General features: G+C 42.8%; 1 protein-coding gene across 3 annotated transcripts in view; it reads right to left on the reverse strand.

Moving 5' to 3' along the window:
* The window catches only part of TNFAIP8 (TNF alpha induced protein 8), a 110,421-nt gene that overhangs the window by 79,945 nt on the left and 6,000 nt on the right, over positions 1-24,476 (reverse strand). The window contains exon 1 of one of the 3 annotated variants that reach the window (XM_070517553.1): positions 12,068-12,090. The exons of the other annotated variants lie outside the window; for them this stretch is intronic. The gene's annotated coding sequence lies outside the window, so the exon portion shown is untranslated. Of the gene's footprint in view, positions 1-12,067; positions 12,091-24,476 lie in introns of those variants that run through there. 3 annotated transcript variants of the gene reach the window in all.

A 24,476-nucleotide genomic window follows, 5' to 3' on the forward strand; every position in this document is an offset into this window, starting at 1 on the left:
CTCACTATCCAATAAGTGAAAAATGATATCCCAAAGCACACAGAGCTAGAGCTGCTCTGTAGTTCCCCCGACATCTTCCCTCTGATAAACAGAATGCCTGGGTTCCCATTGAAAATGTTCTAGATAAGAATTCCATTTACACTCACTCTGAGTTATAATTACAAGGTTATCAGCTAGTGCTATTTCAATACTTCATATCATGACGCTAAATCTATTTTGCAACAACAAAAAGAACCCGGGGGAAAAATGAAGTAGGATGCTGATGAAAGAGAATTCAAAGAGAGGAGGAGTGGTTCTTTAAGGCTATGGTGGAAACTGGATGAAGAAACACTTGCCGCGAGGAGGCCAGTTGTGTACTTTGCAACCACCCTGAAGAAACAACAGAAGCAACAATCTGCTGAACCTCAAAAGGACCACAGGTCTGTGGGTCCATTTATTTCTCTGCCTAACACCCAAACTCGACAAACCGGAGCTTTGTTCCTCCTTCGCAAGTGAACCCCCACAGACCTCTTTGTCAGCACTTTGTGCTAATTTTACTCTGCTTTTGCTAATCCCCTTATTTTCCTATCCCTTTGGTATAAAAGGGTTCATTCATCAGGTTCTTAATGTTCATTTTACCTTTCAAAACTCATGTTGCCACTTCCTCCTTTTGTTCTTTTAAAATGAACACCAAACAAAGTTAGGAATATTTAAGCCTTTGGAGTACAACGTTTTTGTTCAAAAACTCTTAAGTAGATCTTGGAGACTAGAGAAGGGGAAGGAAAAGGAGAAGGGAGGGAAAGGCAAACCCCTGCTCTCACAGCATCTTCCTCAGCCTTAAAGACTAGGCTTGGCCCTGACCGGGTTTGGAACTCCTCCCTCTCCAGGTTTTCTGAGACCTTCCTTCCCTCCACTGTGGAGAGCTGTCTGTAGTTCTCTAGGGGGCGGGGCTGCCTGGGCTGACAGCCTTGGGCCTTTCCCAGTGGAATGTCCCCTGCTGAGGTTACCGTCCTGGGGGGAGGTTCAATTTCTGTGAGTGGTCACATGGACTCCCTCCCCTCAGGACCCTTCCAGGATGGCCCCCCTGCCTTTCCAGTCTTTGTGCTATAACCACCAGAGACAGTGCCAGCCCCAGCGCGCCCAGTGGCATCCAGCGTGTTGGAGGGGTGCGGCGGCCACTGAAGAGTGACATCTATTTCCTAACCTCTGCAAAGGCATCTGAGTTCTGAGAGATACAGTGAGCTTCAGCGCTGTTAGTAATTTCTGTTGCTTTGAAATCCATCTCTTTGTGGAAGAAAACCTCTCCTCACAAAAGGAATCAAAGATGGACAGGGGAAGGGAAAAGGACACTTGCTGAAATCCTACTATGTGCCAGGGGTTTTATTCAGGTCATTAAGCCTCCCACAATCCTGTGCACCTGGTTTTATTTCTTCCCACTTTCAGCGGGAAAAAGCAGCTTGAAAGAAGTGAAGTAACTTAACTGGCCAAGGCCTCACACCTGTGAAGCATTAGAGCTGTAATTCAGGTAATGGTCCAACCTGGGCTTCTTGGGCCCACACATAACTCCCATCAAGCCAGAGAGCAGAACTTTCCATCCTGAGGCCCACAGACCCCTACCAGCCCCTGGGTGGGCTTTGGGGGTATCACAATGTCCTGAGACTGGGCTGCTGTGCTTTTTGTTGGAGGGTCACTTGACATGCTCCCATCCTTTGCTCCTCCTACAGTCTGAACGCTGACACTTCAACTGCATGTAGAACCATCCATGCTTGCTTGGTCTTACCCTAACTCCTCTATTGTTATCTTTTCATTAGTTTTAAGAGCCATCTTGTTAACATATTATTTAAACAACTGTGGAAAGGGAATCGTTTTGGAGAACGTGCTTGAGTGAACCACGGCAGCTGTCCTTGGTTACCAAGCCTCACCCTGCTTCAGGCTTTCATCAGATTCTCAGAAGGGTCCATAACCAACAAAAGGGTGGTTTTAGTGAGGAGCACCTCCATAAAGTCTTTTTTCCTTTAAGAAATAAAAACAAAATATGCTTCTAGCTAACCCTCTAAGTGTCCTGCAAGGGTATCCATTCAGAGATACAGAGGCCCCCACAGATGAAGTGGTCACATTTCATCTTGGCCCAATAAAGTTATTATGTGCCACCGGGGGTGAGAAAGTCGAACACTAGCACACGTTGCAGAGGCGTTTAATACAGAGGAAGGAAGTTGTGGTCTGAGAAGGAGAGGAAACTGCAGAAAAGATCTTTGATCTTTCTATTTCACAAAAAGCAACTGAAAATGTAAATAACTGTCCCCTTCAATACCAGTTGACAGTTAACAAGAAACAGTTGAACAATTTTATCACACACGTGCACCAGGCATATGACAGATAACTGGGAAGAAAATGAGCCAACCTCTATGGGGCACCGAGGAGCCCCCTGGCTCAGACACCCTGCCAGGGCACCAGCAGAACAGTCTTAAGAAAGACCCAAAAAGCTAAGACAGCCAAAAACATTTCTTGAGTGCCAACTGTTTAAGACCTCCTCCCAAGGCCATTTTACCTTCCAAGGGCGCCTTTGGAAGAGGGGAAGGAAATGAGCTGGAAAGCTGGACTGGAACCAGGTAACAAGGCCTTTAATATGTGAGGTGAAGGAGTCTGAACTTGATCCTGAAAACAGGGGGAGAGCGCTTCTGAGAGTTTCAAGCTGGGGAATGACAGGATGGGATTTGTCCCTGAGAAAGATCACTGGAGCCCAAGGGAGGAAGACCCGGGGAGGGCAGAGGGAAAAAGGTCAAGAAAATTTCCATTCAAACCAGTTGAGATGCTGACACTTGGAAACCACTTACCTGTTAAATTTACTGAGGTGAAATATTTCACCCTCTAACAATGGTGGGAAATTATTGCACAAGGTGCTAAAACTCAATGTGGCTGTTTTATATTTACTTTTGACTATCGGGTTCATTTAAACAATGAAACTGGTGAGAACTTGTGGGAAGGGTGGCCGTCTCATGAAGGTATGCGCCACTGCTGGGAAGAGGCTAGCCCTTTCTCCCCATCAGTTCCTGTTGCTGCCCAGGGTTACTCTTTCTCCTCAGCACACACTGTGTGAAACCTCTACAAGAACTCAAATGGTTGGTCCTTTCTGTTTGATTTCTCTGAAGCAAGCATCCAACCCTCCTGGTTTCTATGCCATCTTGTCTCTCCTTGGATTGACTCACTTCACCCACTCGTACCCACAAGAGGGCGGAAGGGAAAGCCCTGAGTTCTCTCTTTGAGGGCTCTGAGACTCAAGTCAAGAAGTAGAGCTGGACTGACCCACAAGAGGCGCAGGTACACCTGACTGAGCCCATCCTGGAGCACACAGGATTACTCACACTGTACACGAGAAGGGAGAGCAGAGGGAGGAGGAAAGGGGCGAGGTGTTTTCTGCACAACATGTTGTCAGTAGCAAAACATTAACTTGGACCCAATCCTCTGGCTTCCGAACTCAGCATTTTCTACCAGACAACACACACTTTAAACAAAACACAATGCTCATTAAAGTGAGTATATTCTTCATGACCTCACTGGCGTGGGTAATGGAAAACCAAGAAGTTATCTCTAACCAAACTGGAATGTTTATTCTGGCAGCAGAGCTGTTCCCCTAAAGGAATCCGCCAGGAAACAAGGCCTCGGTTCCCCAATTTCCTAGTTTGTGGTTTCTGCTCAGCAGGGCTCTCGGACACAGGAAGTCTTTCTCAGAGAAAAGAAGCAGACAAGAGTATGGCGGACATGACAGACAGGTCTTTTCAAGCAAAGTTCTAAAGCATAATAAAATCCAATGAATAAAGGCATAAATTATAGTTTTGAGGGCTCAAAGTATAACAATTCACAATATCAAATCTCTACCCAGAAGAGAGAAGGCCCAGTTAGGGGCAGCTCTCCTTCAACACTGATACAAAATGAGGGCAGAGAGAAAGTCCAGGAATATTTTCACTTTTCTCCTCAGCATATGACAGGGGAGTTGCTTTGCTTTGCTGTTTTGCATTTTCATTTGTTTTTGTAGGTGAACCATCTTAGATCATACGCGTTAAGTGTTAATTAAGAATGGAAATGAATGCACTGATCCAGCTAACGCTGATGAAAAGATGGTCAGGTGAATGACACCCTCCAGATGAGCTCATAAAATGTCCATTAAAAGACTATGGCAAAAAGGAGGAGGGAGACTATGGAAAACCAGATGCTGTCCACTCGATACAGGTGAATAATTTGACAGTTCTGCCCAAGAAATTCTCAAGAAAGACATAAGTCATTTTCAGCCCATCCTTCCAAGGGAAGGTGAATTTTTATTTTTAACATTTACCCAGTGACTAGGAAGAAATGAAGCAGAGGAGAAAAAACTTTTTCAAGGTTCTGTAGAAAATATTTTCTCTAATAAAAGGAGGCCCATATTTCTGGATTATCTCCCTTGAATGTAAGCATTTTGAGATCATCACCCCTGAAAGCACAGGAATCTTCTAGTCCATAAAATACCAATAAGCAGTTACAGGAAAGTTGTACTTCAGAACCAAGTGACCTGGTATTCAACAGGTGGTTGGAAGCTCAAGTTCAATGCACTAGCCACTCTGACCCCAAACAGGTCACCAAATTTAGTCCTATTATTCAAAATATCCAGTAAGTGAATAATCAGCCCATCCTTTCTCTTATTTGCTAAAAGATGGGGACTAAAACAACCAAAAATATTTCAGGGATTGATGGGGCCTTAGAAATTATGTACTCTAAGGAGTGTCTTCTTTCCTAAGATAAACTGGAAAATTCCTAGGAACATCTATCTCACCCCTCTTCAGTTCCTCGACTCTAATTTTCCTACACCTTCCCCAACATAACAGTTAGATGAGACATGAGAAGGCAAGGGGGCACACTGGGACTATCCTTAGTATCTTGGTTGATACTTGGACTATATTGTACCCTAAGAAAGAAGACTCCACTTCTGGTACACTATGAATGTGTGTCTTAATACTTCCAGGTCAGTTCCCATTTATTTTCCACCGAAAGATGATTTGTTAAACATTTTTAAAAATCAAAAATCAGAGTTCCATGGAAAAACTCATTCTACCCACATTCCCTGAGGGCCTACTAGGTGCCAGACCCAGAAGTGGGTGATAAGATACAAAGATGGGACTACAAGGTCTCCAGCCTAAAGGAGCTGAGGCACAGAAACAACCAACAAAAATCACATATAATTGAGGTGTGTAGGAAGTGTCGTGAAAATCCGGAGAAGCAAGTAGCTGGTGCTGCTGAGGGAGGATCGGACAAGGTTTCCCATAGGAGATGACATTTCATATGCTGCTTTGAAGGCTGAACAGGAGTTGGTCAGTAGAGAAGGGGGAGTAAGGAATTATAGTCAGTAGGAACAAACCAATCCACAGAGGGCTAAGAACTGTGGATATTCCGATGGCATAAGCATAGGGGGCCCACTGAGGAAAGGTGGGAGAGAGAATAGAAAGACATGGGGAAGCAAGATATGAGGAGCTCTGAACACCAAATGAAGGAGCTCAGACTTTAATCTGTAGGTAGTGTGGGGCCATTGATGGTTATTATACATGGAAGTAACACAACCGGGCAGCAGGTCCAAGAATGGACTGAAAGCTGGGAGACCCGTTAGAAGACATAATAATCCTGCCAATAAATGAGGATCAGAATTGTGAATCCTGAATTCCAAACAATTGTCTCCATCACCTTCGACTCAAAGCTTGGGACCCATTTGTAATGTTTTCAGCATGAGGCAGCCCAAAACCCGCCTTGGAGATGGTCAACGGCTTTAACTGGCAAAGGTGTCTGCAGTTTCTCTCCCCAGAAGAATGTCACCTCCTCTCTCCCATCCAGCTCATGTGGATTCCATTAAGGGAGCATATCACGTAAGTTAGACCAAGGTTGGTAGAAGAAAGACCTTTGACAGAAAATAATGTTCCAATTCAACCAGGATAGTAAAATTGATAAGAATGCAGTCTGTAGAGCCACAGACAGTCCCAGCCCTAACATTTACTCGCAGCTTGATCTCAGGCAAGTTACTCGCCCTCTCTGCATCTCAACTTTCTTCATGGTAAAATGGGGACAAAAAACTACCTTCTTCAGAATGTTGATATGAGGTTTGAAAACAGATCCTTGTACAAGTACACAGCAAGCAAGAAAAGTAACTATCACTCTTATACTCACTTTTGACAACAGACCATCTGGAATGGAATATTGCTTCTAAGATTCAAGTGTTAAAAAATCCAGCTATTCAGAGCCATTACAAATGACATTATTTTAGATGGTCTACTTTTCTAAGATTGAGGGTCCCCCTGTAAAACACAAAGGCTAATTTTAATTTCATTCTTTCTAGAAGGTATCCCACTTACTTAAACAGAATATGCTGATCAAAATTTAACCTTCTTGGGCTGGCCCTGTGGCATAGTGGTTAAGTTTGGTGTGCTCCACTTTGGCAGCCCTGGTTCATGGGTTTGGATCCTGGGTGCTGACCTATACCAGTGGTTAGCCATGCTGTGGCGGTGTCCCACATATAAAACAGAGGAAGACTGGCACAGATATCAGCTCAAGGCTAATCTTCCTCAAGCAAAAAAAAAAAAAAAAAGAGGAAGATTGGTAACGGATGTTAGCCCAGGGTGAATCTTCCTCAAGCAAAAAAAAAAAAGTAAATTTAACCTTCTTTCTGATGCTGTGATCACCGTGATTTTCTCAAGTGCCTGCGGAGGTATCAGGAAGAGCTCACACATTAAAAATGACCTGATAGACTGTGGATTCAGTGTCAATGGGGGTTAATTTATATCCCAAGAGTATCCAGAACGTTCCTCACTCTAAAATGTAAAACAAATTTGCAAGGGTTATCTGACCTCCACACAATAACAGGTTCTATTGCCTTTTTTTCTTTATCCTTCTATTTTAAGCATTTTTAACATGTAAAATTTCAACCGCACACGAAAGTAGGAAGAAGAGTATAATGAGCCCTCATTATCCATCGCCCACTTCACATTAATCAACATGTGGCCAGTCTTCTTCACTTATACCTCTCCATCCCTTACCCCTCACTGGTTACCTTTTCCTTTTTACAGCTTCATTGGGGTATTATTTACCCCAACCGTAACTGTACAATGCAATGATTTTTGGTAAATTTAGAGAGTTGTACAACCACCACCACAAGCCAGTTTTAGAACATTTCATCATCCCAAAAGTGCCTGTTTGCAGTTAATCCCATTCTCGCCTCAGCTTCAGGCAACCACTGATCTACTCCCCGTCTTTACACATTTGTCTTCTCTGGACATCGCATATAAAGGGAATCACACAATATGTAGTCTCTTGTGTCTGGTTTCTTTCACTTAACATGTTCTTGAGGTTCGTCCGTGCTATAGCAGATATAGTACTTTCTTCTTTTTTATTGCTGAATAGTATATCATTGTATAAATACATCTCATGTTGTTACTCATTCACCATTGATGGATATTTGGGCTGTTTCCAGTTTGGGGCTCTTATGTATTACGCTTCTACAAATATTTGCATAGAAATATTTGTGTGGGACATACGTTTTCGTTTCTCTTGGGTAGGCACGTTGGAGTAGAATTGCTGGGGTTTTATCGACTTTTCTACCCAACAGAACAAAAAAAATCAGAGTTTGAACGGATCTTAAACATCATATGTTCCAACCTTTTATTTAACAAATGAGGAAACTGAAGTCCAAAGATATTAACTGATTTGCTTATATTCACAGTTCATTGGTGACAGAGACAGGATTCAAACTCAGAACTTCTCTTTCTTTGTTTTTTCTTCTCTTTTAATCAGTTTCATTGTCCCCTTCCCCCCGCCCCCAGAAACATCCCTCCCGGAGCCCTCTTGCCTCTGCTCCATTCTAGACTAGCTGTTCTCTCTGTTCCAAAGCTGCTGTCAAGGAACTTCCCTCCTTAGTCTTGCTGGGAATCCCCTTCACTTCTTGTTGACTTGCACACCCTCACTCTCATTCCAAGGCCCCCTGCCTCTCCTCTGTGGAACCTGAGAACTCTCATTTCTGAGCCTTCCTGGGATTCTCTGAGCACATCAGTTGCTTCTGGTCCTCTCCCCACTGCAGGCATTTTATTCTTGACCCCCTTCTCTCTGCAAACCCATCTGCCATCACTTCATGTGCTTTCTCTCTTCAAGTCCTGTGTGGTTCAGGGTTACAGATGTCTCCGAGGTATATGAGGATATAGTCTGCACTCCTGGTCTTTTACTTCTTTTTAGTTGTTTGAGGGTGATTTTCAATAGAAGAAAGCAAAACTGTTTTTATTAGCTTGAAATCAGAAGTCTCCAATTTTCATGAGACTATGTGAAATATTTACTTAGTCAATGAAAATAGAAGGACAATGATCATTTCATTCAAACTAAGGAAAGGAGGGGAGACAAAACTCTGCCCCAAATGCCCAGCAAGAGTTTTATTCTGTAAACGTCTTCTACGTGCTTGAAAGAGGCTGCCCTTTCCTCTTCAAGAAGCAAGCAGCCCTTATTTCACTCTGACTGGTAATTACTCAATTTGCCTAATTTAGTCAAAAAAAGAACTCTCTTTGAAGCTGAAAATAATCCATAGATTTTTAAAAATAAAATTATTTTATTACTCCAAGTTCCCCTGAAACATTTTGGCAAAAGCCAAGGCCACAGAACTGATTCTGAATACTTTTTCTACCTACATAAATCAAATTCACTGCAATTGCTCTCTCTTTTGAAAAATGTTTAACTGTAACCATGCACCACAGGCCGGAAACAGTGGCTATACACACATATAGTAATTGTCTGCTTTTAGCCAATCAGTTTGCAAATATTTATTGGGCACCCAGGGCGCTAGGCACAGCAGGGAAAATAGAAATGGATAAAGATATGGTCCTTATGGCCCTTGTAATCTACTTGTGATAAGACCAAAACACGAAAAGTTAAACAGTACAAGGTAGTATGTGACCGAGGGGCGTGGGCAGAAGTGTCACAGAATTTTAGAAATTAGAGAGTCGACAACCTGGATGATACTGAGAAAAAAGGGGAAGTAAGGGCACCCAAACCCTAAAGCTCCCACACAGACTGAAGCTAAAATATGCCCAAGATTATGTCACTCACCTGCTCAAACGCCTTCAATGACTCATCCCTAACCATCAAAGAAAGTCCACACTCCCCAGCTTGGCCTTCCAGACCCCTTTCAGTTTGCCAGATTTTGCTCCAGCCAAACATTCCTTGAACACACAATACCTACTGCTGTCCAACTCTCTCTGCTGCTGATGCTCTATCCTTCTCAACACCCCTACCCTCAACCTCAGCTACTGGAAACCCATCAGTTTTACATTCCACCTCCTTCCTGGAGGTACCCCAACACTGTCTTTTCATTACTTCACAAGATCTTGCCTCTTGAGAAAGCCAGTCTCCAAGCTGCCTCCCCAAGGGTTCTCCCCTCCTGGCATTCACCCTCTTGTGTAGTCTCTTCCCACACTGAATAAGAACGACCTGTGTGACCAAGACAATATTGTGGAAGTGGTGGTGTGTGACCTCCAAGGCTTGATTCCAGAAGACGTTTGAGACTTCCATTTGTGCTCTCTTGGATCACTCACTTTGGGGAAAGCCATCCACCATGTCATGAGGACACTCAAGCAAACCTGTGGAGGGGGCTGCATAGTGAGGAACTGAGGCTTCCTGCTCAGAGCCAGCACCAACTGGCCAGCTATGTAAGTGAACCATTTTGAAACTGGATCCTCTGAAAAAAAACCAGAAAAACCTTCAGATGTCTGCAGACCTGGCTGACTCCCTATCTCTAGTCTTAAGAAAGAACCCAAGTCAGAATCACCCAGCTAACTTGCTCCCAAATTCCTGACCTACAGAAACTGTGTGTAAGAATCAGCGTTTATTGTTGCTTTTAGCTGCCAAGTTTTAGGGCAATTTGTTATGCAGCAATAGATAACCAATACACCTCTCTGATGTAGTTTGCGTTGCATTCCAATTATTTGCATCCTAACGTTTTTCTTAGAACTAGATTAACATTTCCTGGAGGGCTGAGACGTTCTTTGTCATTTTTCAATTCTCTGGGTGCTTTAGTAAGACACTTAGTAATCATTAGTTGATTGACTGAATTATAAAGACTAGAAAAACTAAACGAAACCATTGGTGAAGCTGTGCCTTGGGTTGACTTCATATCAGTTTTGGATGATTCTGTAATTTAAACATTTTTTAATTCTTTTTTATTTTTTACTTTAAGGACTTGGTATTTTTACTTAAGGGCTTGGTAGTGTGGAAATAGGAGCAGCTGGTAGTCTAGATTCTGATCCCAGCCCTGGTTCTTAGGAAACACTGCCAGGAATACAGACAGACCTCACCTCACCTCTACCCCAAGACTTGCCTCCCATGCTGACATTCCTAACTTGTCCCAGGACAGGAGTAGCTTCACAGGGTCACAGGTGATGCATAGGCAGTGAGGCAGGACAAGAGTCAGGGATGAGAAGAGAGGAGGAGACTGGCAATAATAAACAGCAACTACTTAAAGGGCCTGCAGTCGGTCAGCCACATCCACGCAGCCTGAACCCGGCAGAATCCCCATTCCAGGGACTCGGGCCCCAGTCCCAGGAACTGAAGGCATTTCCCAGGTTTCTAATTGAGAAGATTTCTTCTGAATCCTCCAGTATCTTAAAGAGCGTTCCAGCCCAGTGCAGGTCTTCCCCTGAATTCAGGAGGAAGTTGTGGTCTAACAGAGTCCTTCTCATAGGTCTTCTTGGAATTCATTGTAGCTGGTCTGGGTGAGTAGTAAGACTGAATACCTCTTTTTAAGCCATAAATAAAAACAGGACCAATTTTTTGTGGGTCCTTTTACAGAACAAACCATAGACATCACACAAAGATGCAGTCACTCCTTTGGAAAACAAAGAAATCTGTTATCACCCCTGAACTAAATCATAGGAGATTATACACAGTAAGTATAGTAAAGCAAGAGGATAATAAAATATACTAATTCCTAACAGGTGAGCTGGCCCAGAAGGTCAATTTACCTTGCATAGATATTTGTATTAATGACTCTGAAGATAGAAACAGCAAAATAATTAGGAACTTCCATATAGGAAAGCTACAAAATCATGTTAGAAGACAGTTGGTTTTCACTGTAAAAAGCAGCGAATGTGGCTTTAAGTCAACAACAGCGGTACAAATCTAGGCAATTTAGCCCAGGGCCAAAGCAAGATTAGTTCCAAGAATGAGTATATAGCGCTTGTTAGAATTCTGTGCAGTTTAATTTTAAATGCCCCTTTCTCTCTTTGGAGACTATATCTACAGACCTCAAAGAGATTATGGTATTTAGCCTAATAACTTCCATCTGTTAAGCACACCTCATTGCCTATAGGCACCAGTCAGATCAGTTTCTTCTGAAAAAGGAGGCTAGAGATTGATTTGTCTATGTAAAATTATTCTATCCTATTAGTGTTGGAGACCTGAAATTCATTAGCAAACAACTTGGGGCTAGTTATACAAGCCTTCTGATAAGAGAAGGCTGCCTTCCAGCTGTTCCTAACACGCCTTCGTAAATAAAGAGCCATGGCTCTGTCTAATCTCTTAAAGATGTGTATTTCATTTAAGAAAACAGTTTTAAAGTGGCTCATGATCTTAATCTCATTTATTGTGCTGCAAACTACAATCAAATCATTTGTTAATATTTTTGCTCCAGTACATTTCAGCAATATCAGAATAAGATCATGTCTTTTAAAATATACAATGCGTATCATATATTCCGTCAGGCTACATCTTTGTCTTATAGTCTCCATTTCTTGTTCAAGGCAACAATCAACTGAACTCCAATTGTTTCATTGAGAAACATCGATAAAAACATGGGAAACTGGGTAGGAAATAATGTTCAGAGAAAAGCAGAATATTAAGGTATAGGCTATGGTCACAGCTTTAATAAAGAACTATGGATAAGTATGGCAAGGAATATGAAAAATAAAACAAGTTGTTTTCTCACACACATCTATAACCTTTCTATGTTTTTTCTTTCTAAATTTCCGTCACTTCTTTCGGGAGTTGTCTTAATAGTGGCTGTAGTTTATTTGCTTTTTAAAATTATCAGGTAAGATCTCACCTCATCAGACAAGAACTTATGAGCCAGTCATTGACGAAAAGGGTAGTGACTGCTTCAAGCACCCTGAAGAGATGCCTGCCTGTCTCTTCCTAAACATTCCGAATGGGTGAGCAATTCCACAATTTCCAAGTTTAATCTCTGCAAGGGGGAAAAAACTCTTGTTTAGCCTGCTAATAATAGTGGATTTCAAGGAAATGTTCTCATTTTTAACTTCAAACTAAAATAATCCTTTAAAGGAAAGCAAAAATGATATTTGGGGGTCCAGCCCGGTGGCACAGTGGTTGAGTTCAGCGTGCCCTGCTTTGGCAGCCTGGTTCATGGCTTCGGATCCTGGGTGCAGACCTACATGCCGCTCATCAAGCCATGCTGTGGCAGCAATCCACGTAAAAAATAGAGGAAAGATTGGCACAGATGTTAGCTCAGGACCAATCTCCTTCACCAAAAAAAAAAAAAAGATATTTGGGCAAATCATAAAAATGAAGTCATTCATTAATACATATTTACTGAGAACACAGGTATAGACATAAGAGTTCTAGAAATGAACAAAACTTAGTTTCTGCCCTCAGGAATGTAACTTAGTAAGGCACTGATAGCTGCAAACTGAAGCAAACGCCATTAGTGGTCTAATCAACATAAAGGTAGGGAAAGCAGAATGAGCTATTCAAATTCTTATGAGGAAGAGATTACTTTTGGACTTTTTTCCTGATAAAGCATAAAACCAGTAAAGGTTGCGTGGAGGAGGAAACATTTGAACTAGATGAAGGATAGTCTAATTTTGTCCAGGAAAGAGAAGCAATGGGCGTTACAAGAAAGAAGGATGAAAGAAAGAGAGAGAAGGAAAGAAAGGAAGAAAGAAAGAAAGGAAAGAAAGAAAGAAAGAAAAGAAAGAAAGAAAGGGCATAATCAGCAAAGACAAAAGCAGGGAAGAGTGGAGTGTGTTCTAGAACCATGCACAGTTTAGGAATTGGAACCAAGGAAACATGCAGAAGAGTAGTGGGGATCAGACCTCGCCTTGAACAGAGAGAGAAGGATGGGGCAAGACAGCAAACATTGTCCTTTGGGGCTTGGGCGAGAAGCCTTCATTTGCTGTTGTATCTAATCCTGACAACTTATTTTACAAGTGATAAGACTGAGGCTCTGAGCAGTCACATACGGTTTCTGAAAAGCACGTCATTCGCCTGTGCATCCCTGAGCCGGCCCCAAACCTGGTGCCCAGCAGGTCCTCCATAAACACTGCCCAAATTCATGAATGACAAACCAACAGGTCCATGCTCTGCCACTCCACCATATTGCTCTTCTGGACTGGCTTCTGATAGAGGTTGGGAGCCATTGACAATTTTGGGTTAGAGGGATGCAATAATTGGAGAGCTGTGAGTTAAGAAGAGAGGAGTAAAGACTGAGGAGGTGGAACGGGGGAGTTACCCAATGTTTGGAGTCTGAAGTGTTTACACACAACATTTTCCTTTGCTCAGCATGCTTTGTTATACAGATTTTTCTAAGTATTAGAATGCCTCAAAAACTCAAGTGAAATCTAAATTCTCTCCTTTACCAAATATATTTTTATCATGAAATTTAAGCACTGTGGAAGGTATAAGACGAAAAGTTAAAACTCCCTTCCCCTCTTGCAATCCACAGTTCCACCATTAATAGTATATTGTTCATTCTTCTAAAAAATGCTTATGCACTCATGAGCACATAATATGCTTTTTTTTTTAACATAATGAGATCATTATTTTGCTTTTTTATTTAATCTGACTTGGAGATCTTTCCATGTCAGAGCACAGAGACCAAACTTGTCCTAAAGCTGCATAATGTTTCATCTCAAGGAAGTACCGTACTGTATATAAGCTGTTAATGCACATTAGGTTGTTTAGACTTTTTGTTTTATTTGTTCTTAAAAACAACACTGTAATGAACTCTTTTTGTCCCAAACTGAATTCACTTGTGGTCACTTGTATCAGCTTCGTGGATAGCCACAGATGAGCTCTTTGTGTAAGGCACAAGTTAGCAAATTTCCTCATATGTTAATGTAGTTAACAGTCACTTATCTTAACAAGGAAGGGGAACACAAAGATAACCTAAAACTAAATTTACTCACAGGAGTGCCTCAGGATATTTTGCTGTCCTGGAGCCCCCTGGAAACACTCAGGGCCAGAGTTCTGGCCTCCGGGCCTGAGCCCCTCTTGCAGAATTCCTCATTCCACACTGGGGTAGGACAGCATTCCCTCCGAGGAGCCCAAAGTTCTACCTTTTTGGCTCTACCCACGGTTTCAGACTCCTCTGGTTTCCATGCTTAAAATGACCATGAAAAGGGCAGGTGAGAACAATCAGAATCACAGGCTTACAGAGCTGGGAGACATTAGAGATTATCTAGTCCACACCTTCCATTTCTTAGATGTGGCAGTGACGACCCAGAGGGTTGACTAATTCAGCAAAATCACACAGCCAGGCCACTGCACAGCCCAACTTCCTCACACCTGTCCAGAGCTTTCTCCCCTACATAAAACCAAATAACATCTGCATCCTCTGCTTAATTATTTCAAAAAGACCATGTAAGCAAAATTTGTCTATAATATTCCCCTGCGTAGAAATAATGATGCTTAAAAAAAAAAAAAAGACCACGCTGAGAATAGATGTAAAGATAGCACAGATAGTAAGAAATTCAAAGACTTTATTTTTAGATCATTTTAACTTCTTTCTCCACCAAATTTACTAGTAGAATGTCTAACAAGTTTCAAACTTCACACATTTAAGTTTCACCTCCCTTCTCCCGTCCCTCGCAGAGGCGTTAACAAGCAGGTGCCGGTAACACTGCTGACTTGTTATCAGCAAGGCTCACAGCTCTCAAGTCATCTGCAGCCCTGACAGTGGATTTTCAGGCCTGGGGCTACTCAAGGCCGAGAGACTCTGGAGCCACATTTGTATTACTCCCCACTCTCCCTCCCTCTCATGCTGTAGAGTCTAAATCAGGGATCTCCAAGAGCTCTGAGAAAAGTCTGTTCAAGATGTGAACATCACAGAGTAGCCAGCTCCCTCCTGCAACCCCTGGAGCCCAGCTCTGTGACCGACCTCCAGCAAGCACCTGCAAGCTGGTTGGGTGGAGTCGGCGTTTCTGCAAGAGCGAGGACAGCAATCTGGTTAAGAACCAATGAATTTGAATATCAGCTTTGCTTTTAACCTTGAGGAAGGGCTTAAATTCTCATGGTCTCAGTTGCCTCATCTTTAGAATGGGGGTAATAATGATTGAACCTAGAATTTGGCAATGTTTATAAAGAGCTTAGTCCAATATCTGGCACAGAGTAATACATTTTGAGCCGCTGCCACCATGTGGCTCACACACGGGCCAACCAGAGGCAAAAGGCAAAAATACAGGCAGCTGAAGGCAGGAAAAGAAGAAAAAGTCTTCAGTATGATTTCTGCTGAATTAATAAAAGCAGAATAGAAAATGGTTACATTTTTACACAAGCCCATGTTGCCTATGGAAATTCCTAAGAGCAAAGAATCCTTCCCAGGACTGTTTCCACAAAGACTTGAAATGCTAAATCTGGGAAAAAACTCACTAGGGTGGGTCAGGTTGGTGAGCTGCCTCCCAAGGGCCCAGCCACAGCCACAGCCTGTGGACCGACCAAGAACAGAAAAGTGGGGCAACCAGAGCAATTTCTCATGTCAGGGGCGGCTTTTCCATGTCACCAACTCTCTGTTACCAGCAAGATTTCCCTGGTGTAGTCAAGGCTATAGGGTTTCACTATTTCTACCTGCCTAAAAGATCACCTCAACATTCACATCCATCAGAGAAGAGCCACTCTTCCATCACTTCTTGATTATTCTCATCATTGCTTTTGTGTGCAAACGTATCATATGTTGTTTATTTGTTTGTGTTAATTACATGGCACTGAGGTACTCAAAAGGAAGGGAAAAAACCAGTCTGCGCGGCCCACAGGCCAGGACCTGACAAGGAGAACCAGGGAAAGGACATTGCTGAACTAGTGCAGGCCAGGCATAAAATGAGGCCGCCCAAGATTATGCCTGTATGAGAAGTGCTCTGACAAGTATGAGATACCAAAGGTCAGAGGTCACAAACTCAACTGTCTATAGGAGGCAGACAGATAAATGAAATGTGCGACTGACCAGGGTAATACACCAGCAAGCAGCAGAGGCTTTGGACAAACTGGCATGCATGCCCCTCTAACCAGCATTTAAATTTTAAAAACTAAACACAGTGCGTATGTTGAATAAAATGCATCTGAGATCACATCTGCACCGACAGCTCCCATTCTGATGTCCTGCCATGGATTCTGGCGGCCAAGAGGTAGAGAGCAAAAAGGTCAGCCAAGAAAGGAAGGGGCAGGCGGCAGCCCCAGCATCCTCAGAGAGGCCGGGGTCTGGGCCCCACATGCCAGGGGCCTGGGCCGTAAAACCAATAAATAGAGGTCAAGGGACCAACAAACAGGAGGGCAAGCAGGTATGAGGACCATGGCAGCCTTCAGTGTGGAGCCAGATACTCTGTGAGCCAGGGGTTCCAGCATGCTGGTCCTGAGAACGCCGTAACATAAGAACGTGGTCTGACAACCTGACGCTGTGAGTACAGGGACAACCCAGGACCACGGGTGCGGCGCCCACACACCTTCTGCTCAGGGCAGGGCCTGCCGCAGGGAGCAGATCTGAGGCAAAGCCTCGCGTGACTGGAGGGAAAGAGACAAAGGGGCGAGGCAGTTCCTGACAGGCTAAAAAGAAAAGGAAAAAACCCACATCCTTCCACATCATTTACTTCATAAACAAGTATATATTTACTGCCAACTCTATACACTTTACAAGGTACAGCTGAAGTTACAAAGATAAAAAGCTACAGTTACTGAGAGCAAGTGGCTTATTCTGTCTTAACAGGAGGGAGAGGTTATTTGGCACGGTGGTTGGCCAAGTCATCAACTTGGATTTGGTACCATAACAGCTCACTGATTACTGTATTGGAGTGCTAGGTAGACAGTAGATTGAAGGAAACAGATATATAGTTGATGCTCTCCAAAGAGTAGGTCACATAGAGGGACAGAAGATTAGATTATTATCATCAGACTTTTTGACAATACTTTGTCAGAAGAAAACGGAGTAACATAGTTTTAAGATTGTCAAGGAAAGAAAATGTGGGCCAAGGATGTTATATCCAGCAATTGACCTTTAATAGAAGGGTCAAAGACAAAGTGTTATCAACAAACTGGGGAAATAAAAAAATTAGGGAAAATTGTTCCCATGAGCCCTATCTAAGGAAACTACTAGCTTCAATTAAGATATCTAGAGACATTGATAAGAGGACTGATGATAAGCAGGACACACACAGTTACCTGTAGAAATAAGGAGACTGCTGTATGCATAATACAGGACAATCAAAGGGTAATTATAAGATATTCTATCTATCCTGTGACTAAAAAACCAGGATTCTAAGTGTGGAAGAAAGGAAATACAAACGTAATACAGAGGAGGTTAAACAAAAACCCCAAAGTCTTGAACTTGACTTGGAAATATGAATATGAACTCACAATGTATTTTACCTTTATATGTGGATATATGTTTGTATGTAAATGTGTGTGTCTGTGTGTATTTTCCCAGTTCTGACCAGTAAAAAGCCCTATACACAATGACCACTCCAGTGAGTGAGCATCTCTAGTGCCTGGATTATGGCCCTGAAATATTGTTCTCATTAAAAAGCAAACAAACAGGGATTCTTAAAAGAATGGCTGATTCCAGGTCTAGCTAGGAAATGCACAAGACAAGCCTAGATCACCTTAACATTCCAGGTAGCATAAACGCTATCAGAGATTTCTAAGGTCATGTGAGAAGGACTCAGGAGCCAATTGGAAGAGGCTCCCACTGGTCAAAGATGAGATCATTTGAGTCTTAGTAAAAATTAAAATTTCAATGGATTGAAATTCATCAAATATATTTAATTTCATGATCATGGCAATTTAAAAAAACTCTAATTGGTCACCTTGTAGGAATGATAGGAAACCAACTCTTGAAAACTGGGTAAATCAAAGTAAAGAATCAAGCATTTATCTTGCTTTTTCTACATGAACTGTACCACTGGGTAATCAAACAACAGATGGAAGAGGAATCTATCCGTATAAAATTATTCCAGCTAACAAATAAAATCAAAATGACAGAATTAGAATATCACCATCCTGCAAACCCCAGTGAATTAACAGGTCCAGACAGTGAGGATCAACAGCTGCTAACATCAAAAAGGAGTGAAAAAACCAGACATCATGTGCCTCCCGTGAGAGAATACAGCGGCACCCGTAATCTTGCCAAAGGGATCAAACCTGAGTCTGATTAAGCCTCTAGACCCAGATACAGGAAATAGAGGGCAAAGGAACAAGCTGACGCGCACCATGAGTGCACATCTTTCTTGATATCAAGACTGTGAGAAACTACAGATCAAACAGCCAAGGTCCTTCAACAAAATAATTATTCTTTAAACGGGGGAGGATGTTAAGGGAATCTGTAGATTAAAAGAGATTTAAAAGACACTTGAAGTTTTTAAGAAATGGGCAAGACTAAACTATAGTGGGTTAGGCTGTTCACTTGGGTGATAAAACCATAAAGAGATGCAAGGAAGTGATTATGATAGAAGTCAGGATGGCATTAACTTTTGGAGGAACTGAGGGCAATGTGATTGGGGGGGGCACGTGAAGCCACTTCTGGGGTAGCAGGCAAAGTTCTAGTTCGTTCTTTCTTTTTTTTTTGGCTGAGAAAAATTTGCCCTGAGCTAACATCTGTTGTCAATCCTCCCCGTTTTTTTGCTTGAGGAAGATTTGCCCTCAGCTAACATCTGTGCCAATCTTCCTCTCTTTTGCACATGGGACACTGCCACAGCATGGCTAGTGAGTGGAGCAGGTCCATGCCCATGATCTGAACCCATGAACCCGGGCCACCAACGCAGAGTGTGTGAAACTTCAACCACTTGGCCATGGGGCTGGGCCCCAAAGTTCTATTTCTTGACCTGAGTGGTAGTTATATGAGTGCTTGCCTTACAATAATTCATTAAAGTGTGCATTTGTTTTGTATGGGTTTTCTTGGTATTTGTGTTTTACTTTGCAATAAAAAGGTAAAAAAAAAAAAAAGGAAGTATTAAGAAGATCTAGGCATGTCAGCACGGTAACAGCCAACTGATGAAAAAGACTGCAAGGTACAGAGGAATGACAGGGGCCCCTCAGGAAATCAGCCGCAAGCTAGCATCTTTGGAAAGACTTCCGTGTCCATGAACTTCTCATGTTCAAGGTAAACGATTTCATCTGTACTGTTTTAATTAAAATTTGCCTAATAACACTTTACAATTTTCAAAGCTTATGGGAAATGATGTGCTCCTAAACATCTCAAAGGCAACCTCAGTTCAAAATGACCTCTTGGAGGCCTTCTGGAGTTGCAAAAAGCTGTTGCGTGTTGGGTTCTCACAGACATGAGATTTATCACCAGACTCAAAGTTGAAGCATCAACATACCAATCTATGGCAGCTTCAAGTTCCCAGAATCAGACATGGAATTTACACCCCTCCCTCTCCTACTCAGCTCCTCATGCAAGTTATTAGCAAGAGCAGATTAACAAAAACAAATAAACAAAACAATTTTCCCTAAGCTTTAAGCATCCTAAAGTCTACGTGAAACGCCACACCCAAAGTGTTACAGCTTTAGCAACAGGAATTCAGGAACTAAGTGAATAAACACAGGCTCCCAAAGTCCACTCTGGTCTGAGCTACTGGGGCTGGACCTCAGAGCAGCAGCTCCATTGCAATCCTGGCATCAGAGTCACAAGATGAGAAGCACACATAGCATTGCATCTACTAAGGGCAACTCCCAGTTGCCCAAGCATTCTGCAGGCTGCAGTTTCTGCACGACCGTTAAGAAGTTGTCCCAGCTTCTGCAAAATCTGCCTCACACAAAGACTCGATAACCTGAAGACAAATTTGCCCTTCACTCAGACTGGTACTCTGCTGCACGAGACAATAATGAAAGGTGCATTTCTGTGTGTTATTAAAATTGTCCCATTTCTGGGCCAGCCCAGTGGCATAGTGGTTAAGTTCACGCGCTCCACTTTCGCAGCCCAGGAATCACAGGTTTGGATCCCAGGCACAGACATATACACCGCTCATCAAACCATGCTGTGGCGGTGTCCCACATACAAAATAGAAGAACACTGGCACAGATGTTAGCTCACGGCCAATCTTCCTCACCAAATAAAAAATGAAAAATAAAAAATAAATTGTCCAACTTCTTCCCAATATGAAATAGATAAATAGTAGCCTCTCAATTTGGGAAGTGCAGCTCCACTGATTTTGAACTTCCACACCCCTACTTTGAAATGTGAATGATCTGTAATAAACATAGGATTTGGGGTACAATCTGCAGATGGCAACAGATCTGTGAATGACAGAATAAGTGCTGGCACGTGGCCCTGCAGATGGCCTCACTCTGTGTCTCACAGAGGAGACTGTGGTGACTTGTTGAAGGTCACCAGGTGAGTGAGTGAGTGTCAGCCAGGCACACTCTCATGGTTCAACTTTCTACTATTAAAAACAATAAAATGTCAATTATATCTCAATTAAAAAAATGTGAAGAATTTAAAACAAGGACACAGTCTATGAAGTAGACTCTCACTGGCTGAAGAAGTTAACAGCCTTTGTGAGTTCACAGAAAATGAGGGAGTTTTAGCTGTTTTATTGGGGAGTTGTACACTGCAGCAGTTCAGAGCACAAGCGTGGGAGGCGGCTGAGCTGCCAGGGTGTGAAGCCCGGCACAGCCAGGCATCTGCCGAAACTGATCTAGCCGCCCCAAACCTCAGCTCCTCACGTGTAAATGTGGATTAATAATAATGCTTTGCTCATAGATCTGTTATGAAGATGAAGTGAAATAATGCAGATAGAGCACTTAGCGCCTGGCCCACCATAGACACTCAATAAATGTTTGTCACTACCACTGTTACTGGTCATGTTTTGTGAATGTTTCTGGAAATTTAAAGAACTCTCTGTTTGATGAAGGCATCTTCTGGGTTTCAATGCAGGATGCTGCTTCCACAGTAAGTAGTGCTATTTTTATAAACCCACAGTACTTAACATTAAAAAGTCACTATGAGTAGTAATTAAGTATATGTGAGTTTTCAACACCCTCCACATCTTTGTTTTTCTCCTAACTATTCATCGTGGGTGGTTAATTTTAATTCCAATGAAACCTGGGATGATGATTATCAGTAATAGTGGTGGCCTTAGCTAGACAGCGTCTAGGGAATGGGAGCCTGGGGTTAGTGCAGATGCTATTTGCCCAATAATCATGCCCCTCTCCCTTCTGTCTGTTGGCACAGCCAACCTCCCACAGTAGAGCTTTTCCCTCAACGCCCACTACTCACTTTCACAGCTTCCCTTGCAGCCACGACTTAGTTCTGGCCACTGAGGCCTGAGGATGCTTCAGGAAAGATTTTATCCCCTGATGAACAAGAGAACAGATTTATGGCTGCCCTCTCTGTGTCCCACCCCTCCTCTCTACATCCGCACGCACTTCCTGCCTTTGAATGAAGTTGAGGGGAGTGTGCCATACCCATTGCTGAGGAAACCATTTTCTGCCCATGAGGTAGCAAGTCTGCAGAAAAAAAGGTAACATGCTAAGGATGGGAGAGCAGAAGAATGGAAGGAACCTGGTCCCAGACGATATTGTTTGAGCCACTGATTCAACCCTGAATGGCACCAACCCCAGACTACCCTTCACATAAGATAACTTAATAACTTTACTGTTCAAACCACTATTAGTCAGGCTTTCTCTTACCTGCAGCCTAAAGCATCCTGATTGTTATGGGCTGAACTGTATCCCCACAAAACTCATATGTTGAAGCCCCAACCCCCAGTATCTCAAAATGGGACTGTATTTGGAGATACAGTCTTTTTTTTTTTTTAAAGATTTTATTTTTTTCCTTTTGCTCCCCAAAGCCCCCCGGTACATAGTTGTATATTCTTCGTTGTGGGTTCTTCTAGCTGTGGTATGTGAGACGCTGCCTCAGCGTGGTCTGATGAGCAGTGCCATGTCCATGCCTAGGATCCAAACCAACGAAACACTGGGCCGCCTGCAGCGGAGCGCGCGAACTTAACCACTCGGCCACGGGGCCAGCCCCTGGAGATATGGTCTTTAAAGACATGATTCAATTAAAATGAAGCCATTAGGGTGGGCCCTAATCCAACTGACTGGTGTCCTTATAAGAAGAGAATTGGACACACAGACACTAGGGCACACATACAAAAGAAGCTGAGAGAATTTGTTTCCAGCAGAACTGAGCTACATGAAGTATTAAAGGAAGCTCCTCAGGCTGAAAGACCAAAAAAAAAAAAACCTGATGGAAACTCGGGTCTACGGCAAAGAGCGAAGAGCCCCAAATACAGAAAATATGTCAATCATTACGGAAAACTTTTCTCTCATGTTTCAATTTCTTCAAAAGATAATTGTTTAAAGTAAACAATAAATAATAACCATGATTTCTGAGGACTCTACAAAGCAGATGCAAACTATATGACAACAACATAAGGGTATTATTTGTAATGCCCTTCACAAAGGTGATTGTCATAGCTGGATTTCTGCCCCCACCTGCTCCCCCAGATTCTTCTGTTGAGGCCCTAACCCACAATGTGACTGTATTTGGAGAAAGGGCCTTTAAAGAGGTAGTTAAGGTTAAATGAGGTCGTAAGGGTACCCTAATCCAATATGACTGACCTTATAAAAAAAGAAAGAGAGACACAAGGGATGTGTGTTCACGGAGAAAAGGCAGTGTGAGGACACAGCAAGAAGACAGCCATCTGCAAGCCAGGGAGAGAGGCCTCAGGAGAAACCAAACCTGCCAACACCTTGATCTTGGCCTTCCGGCCTCCAGAACTGTGAGAAATAAATTTCTACAGTTTAAGCCACCCAGTCTGTGGCATTCTGTTACGACAGCCCGAGCTGACGAATACAGTGATATAGTACATTATTTATTGTCATCAATATACACACACTAAGAGCAACCATAAAAGGGAAGAGAACTTACAGAAGACTGATTAAAGGGTAAATTAGGGGTGGAGGTGCTTGTAGGGAACTGAGAGTCCAGGGATGCACTCTGAGGGGAAGACTGGGCTGCTTAATTCTCTGCCCCTGTGGTCTGTCTGCAAGTCACTGCCCAACCTCCATCTGCACTTTTCCGAAATTGTGAGGCTAGAAGGCCCCTGGTGTGCTGGACTCTAGGCAGCAAACCCGGAGGATGGTTGTCTAGAGAGGAAGGCTGAGGCAAGACTCAAATTAGTCCATTTTCATACTTCTTGGTCCCTAGTCAAATATTTAAACCTAGAGGGAAAAAACTAGTGGTTCTACTAAAATTAGCACTATGTATTATCACTAGCAGACCTCCATTATTTATAATTTCCATGGACCCTATGAGAATGATAACTTGAAACTTGATCAGAATTCATATAGAGGGAAGAAAATCTCAAGTACTAGCACAAGTCAAAATGTGAAAAGAAAAAAAAAAGAAGATAAAGAAGGAAATTACAGCAAGATGGCTTCAAAGAAAAAAGTTTGTTCTCCATTTTCCCATTGCCCACTATAAGGAAATGAGAGGGGTATTCTGAGAACAAGACAGATTCCCAGAGGTGCCAGGACCCCAAGACAGGCAAACAGACCCAGAGCTGGGAAAAGAGGCCACTTGGCAACTCAGTCTTGGGCCTGGGGCTCCTCCAAATATGGGCCACTCCTGAAAAAAGGATGCCCATCCCATGTCAGTGATCTACAAAGCCACGTGAGGTGTCCTCAAGTCAGCGAGCACACTCGAGGATGCTGTCAGCATGGCCAGTGACTCAGAATCTAGACTCTCAATTAATAAACACTGAGCAGATTCCCCAGAGTCTCTGCTTTATGGCTTTCAATTCCTGGATCTCTTTGTGGCACACCACTACTGGTTTTGGTTGTTATTTTTTGTTCTTGACCTGGTTGTTGGTCAACATTTTTCAACCCAATGAAGGCCTACTTGAAAAACCACTTTGTTATAGTTCTTAGGATGGGTACACAGGTGTTCATTTTGTGCGTGTTCATTTTAATCTTCTTTAAACTCTAAAGCCACTCTGTACTTTCAAGAGATTTGCTTTCCACCGCCAAAAAACAAAAAAACAAAAAAAAACTCCTACAGATATCTGCTGCCTGAATAATCTTCTTTACAGAACCAGACTTAAAACTGGTCTCCCAGGCTAGGGGTTTTCAAGGTGCTGTGTATCAGTCACCGGGGGGCCTTGTTAGAAATACACAGGTTCAGCCTCTGTGATGCTGCAGTAGGTGGAGCCCGAGAATCTATACCTTTTGTATCAAGCTTCCCAGGTGCTTCTGCTTTGCAGCAGGTTGGGACCTAGAGCCCTAGATGA

This window comes from Equus asinus, chromosome 9 (genome assembly GCF_041296235.1).
Source record: "Equus asinus isolate D_3611 breed Donkey chromosome 9, EquAss-T2T_v2, whole genome shotgun sequence".
Taxonomy (NCBI): Eukaryota; Metazoa; Chordata; class Mammalia; order Perissodactyla; family Equidae; genus Equus; species Equus asinus.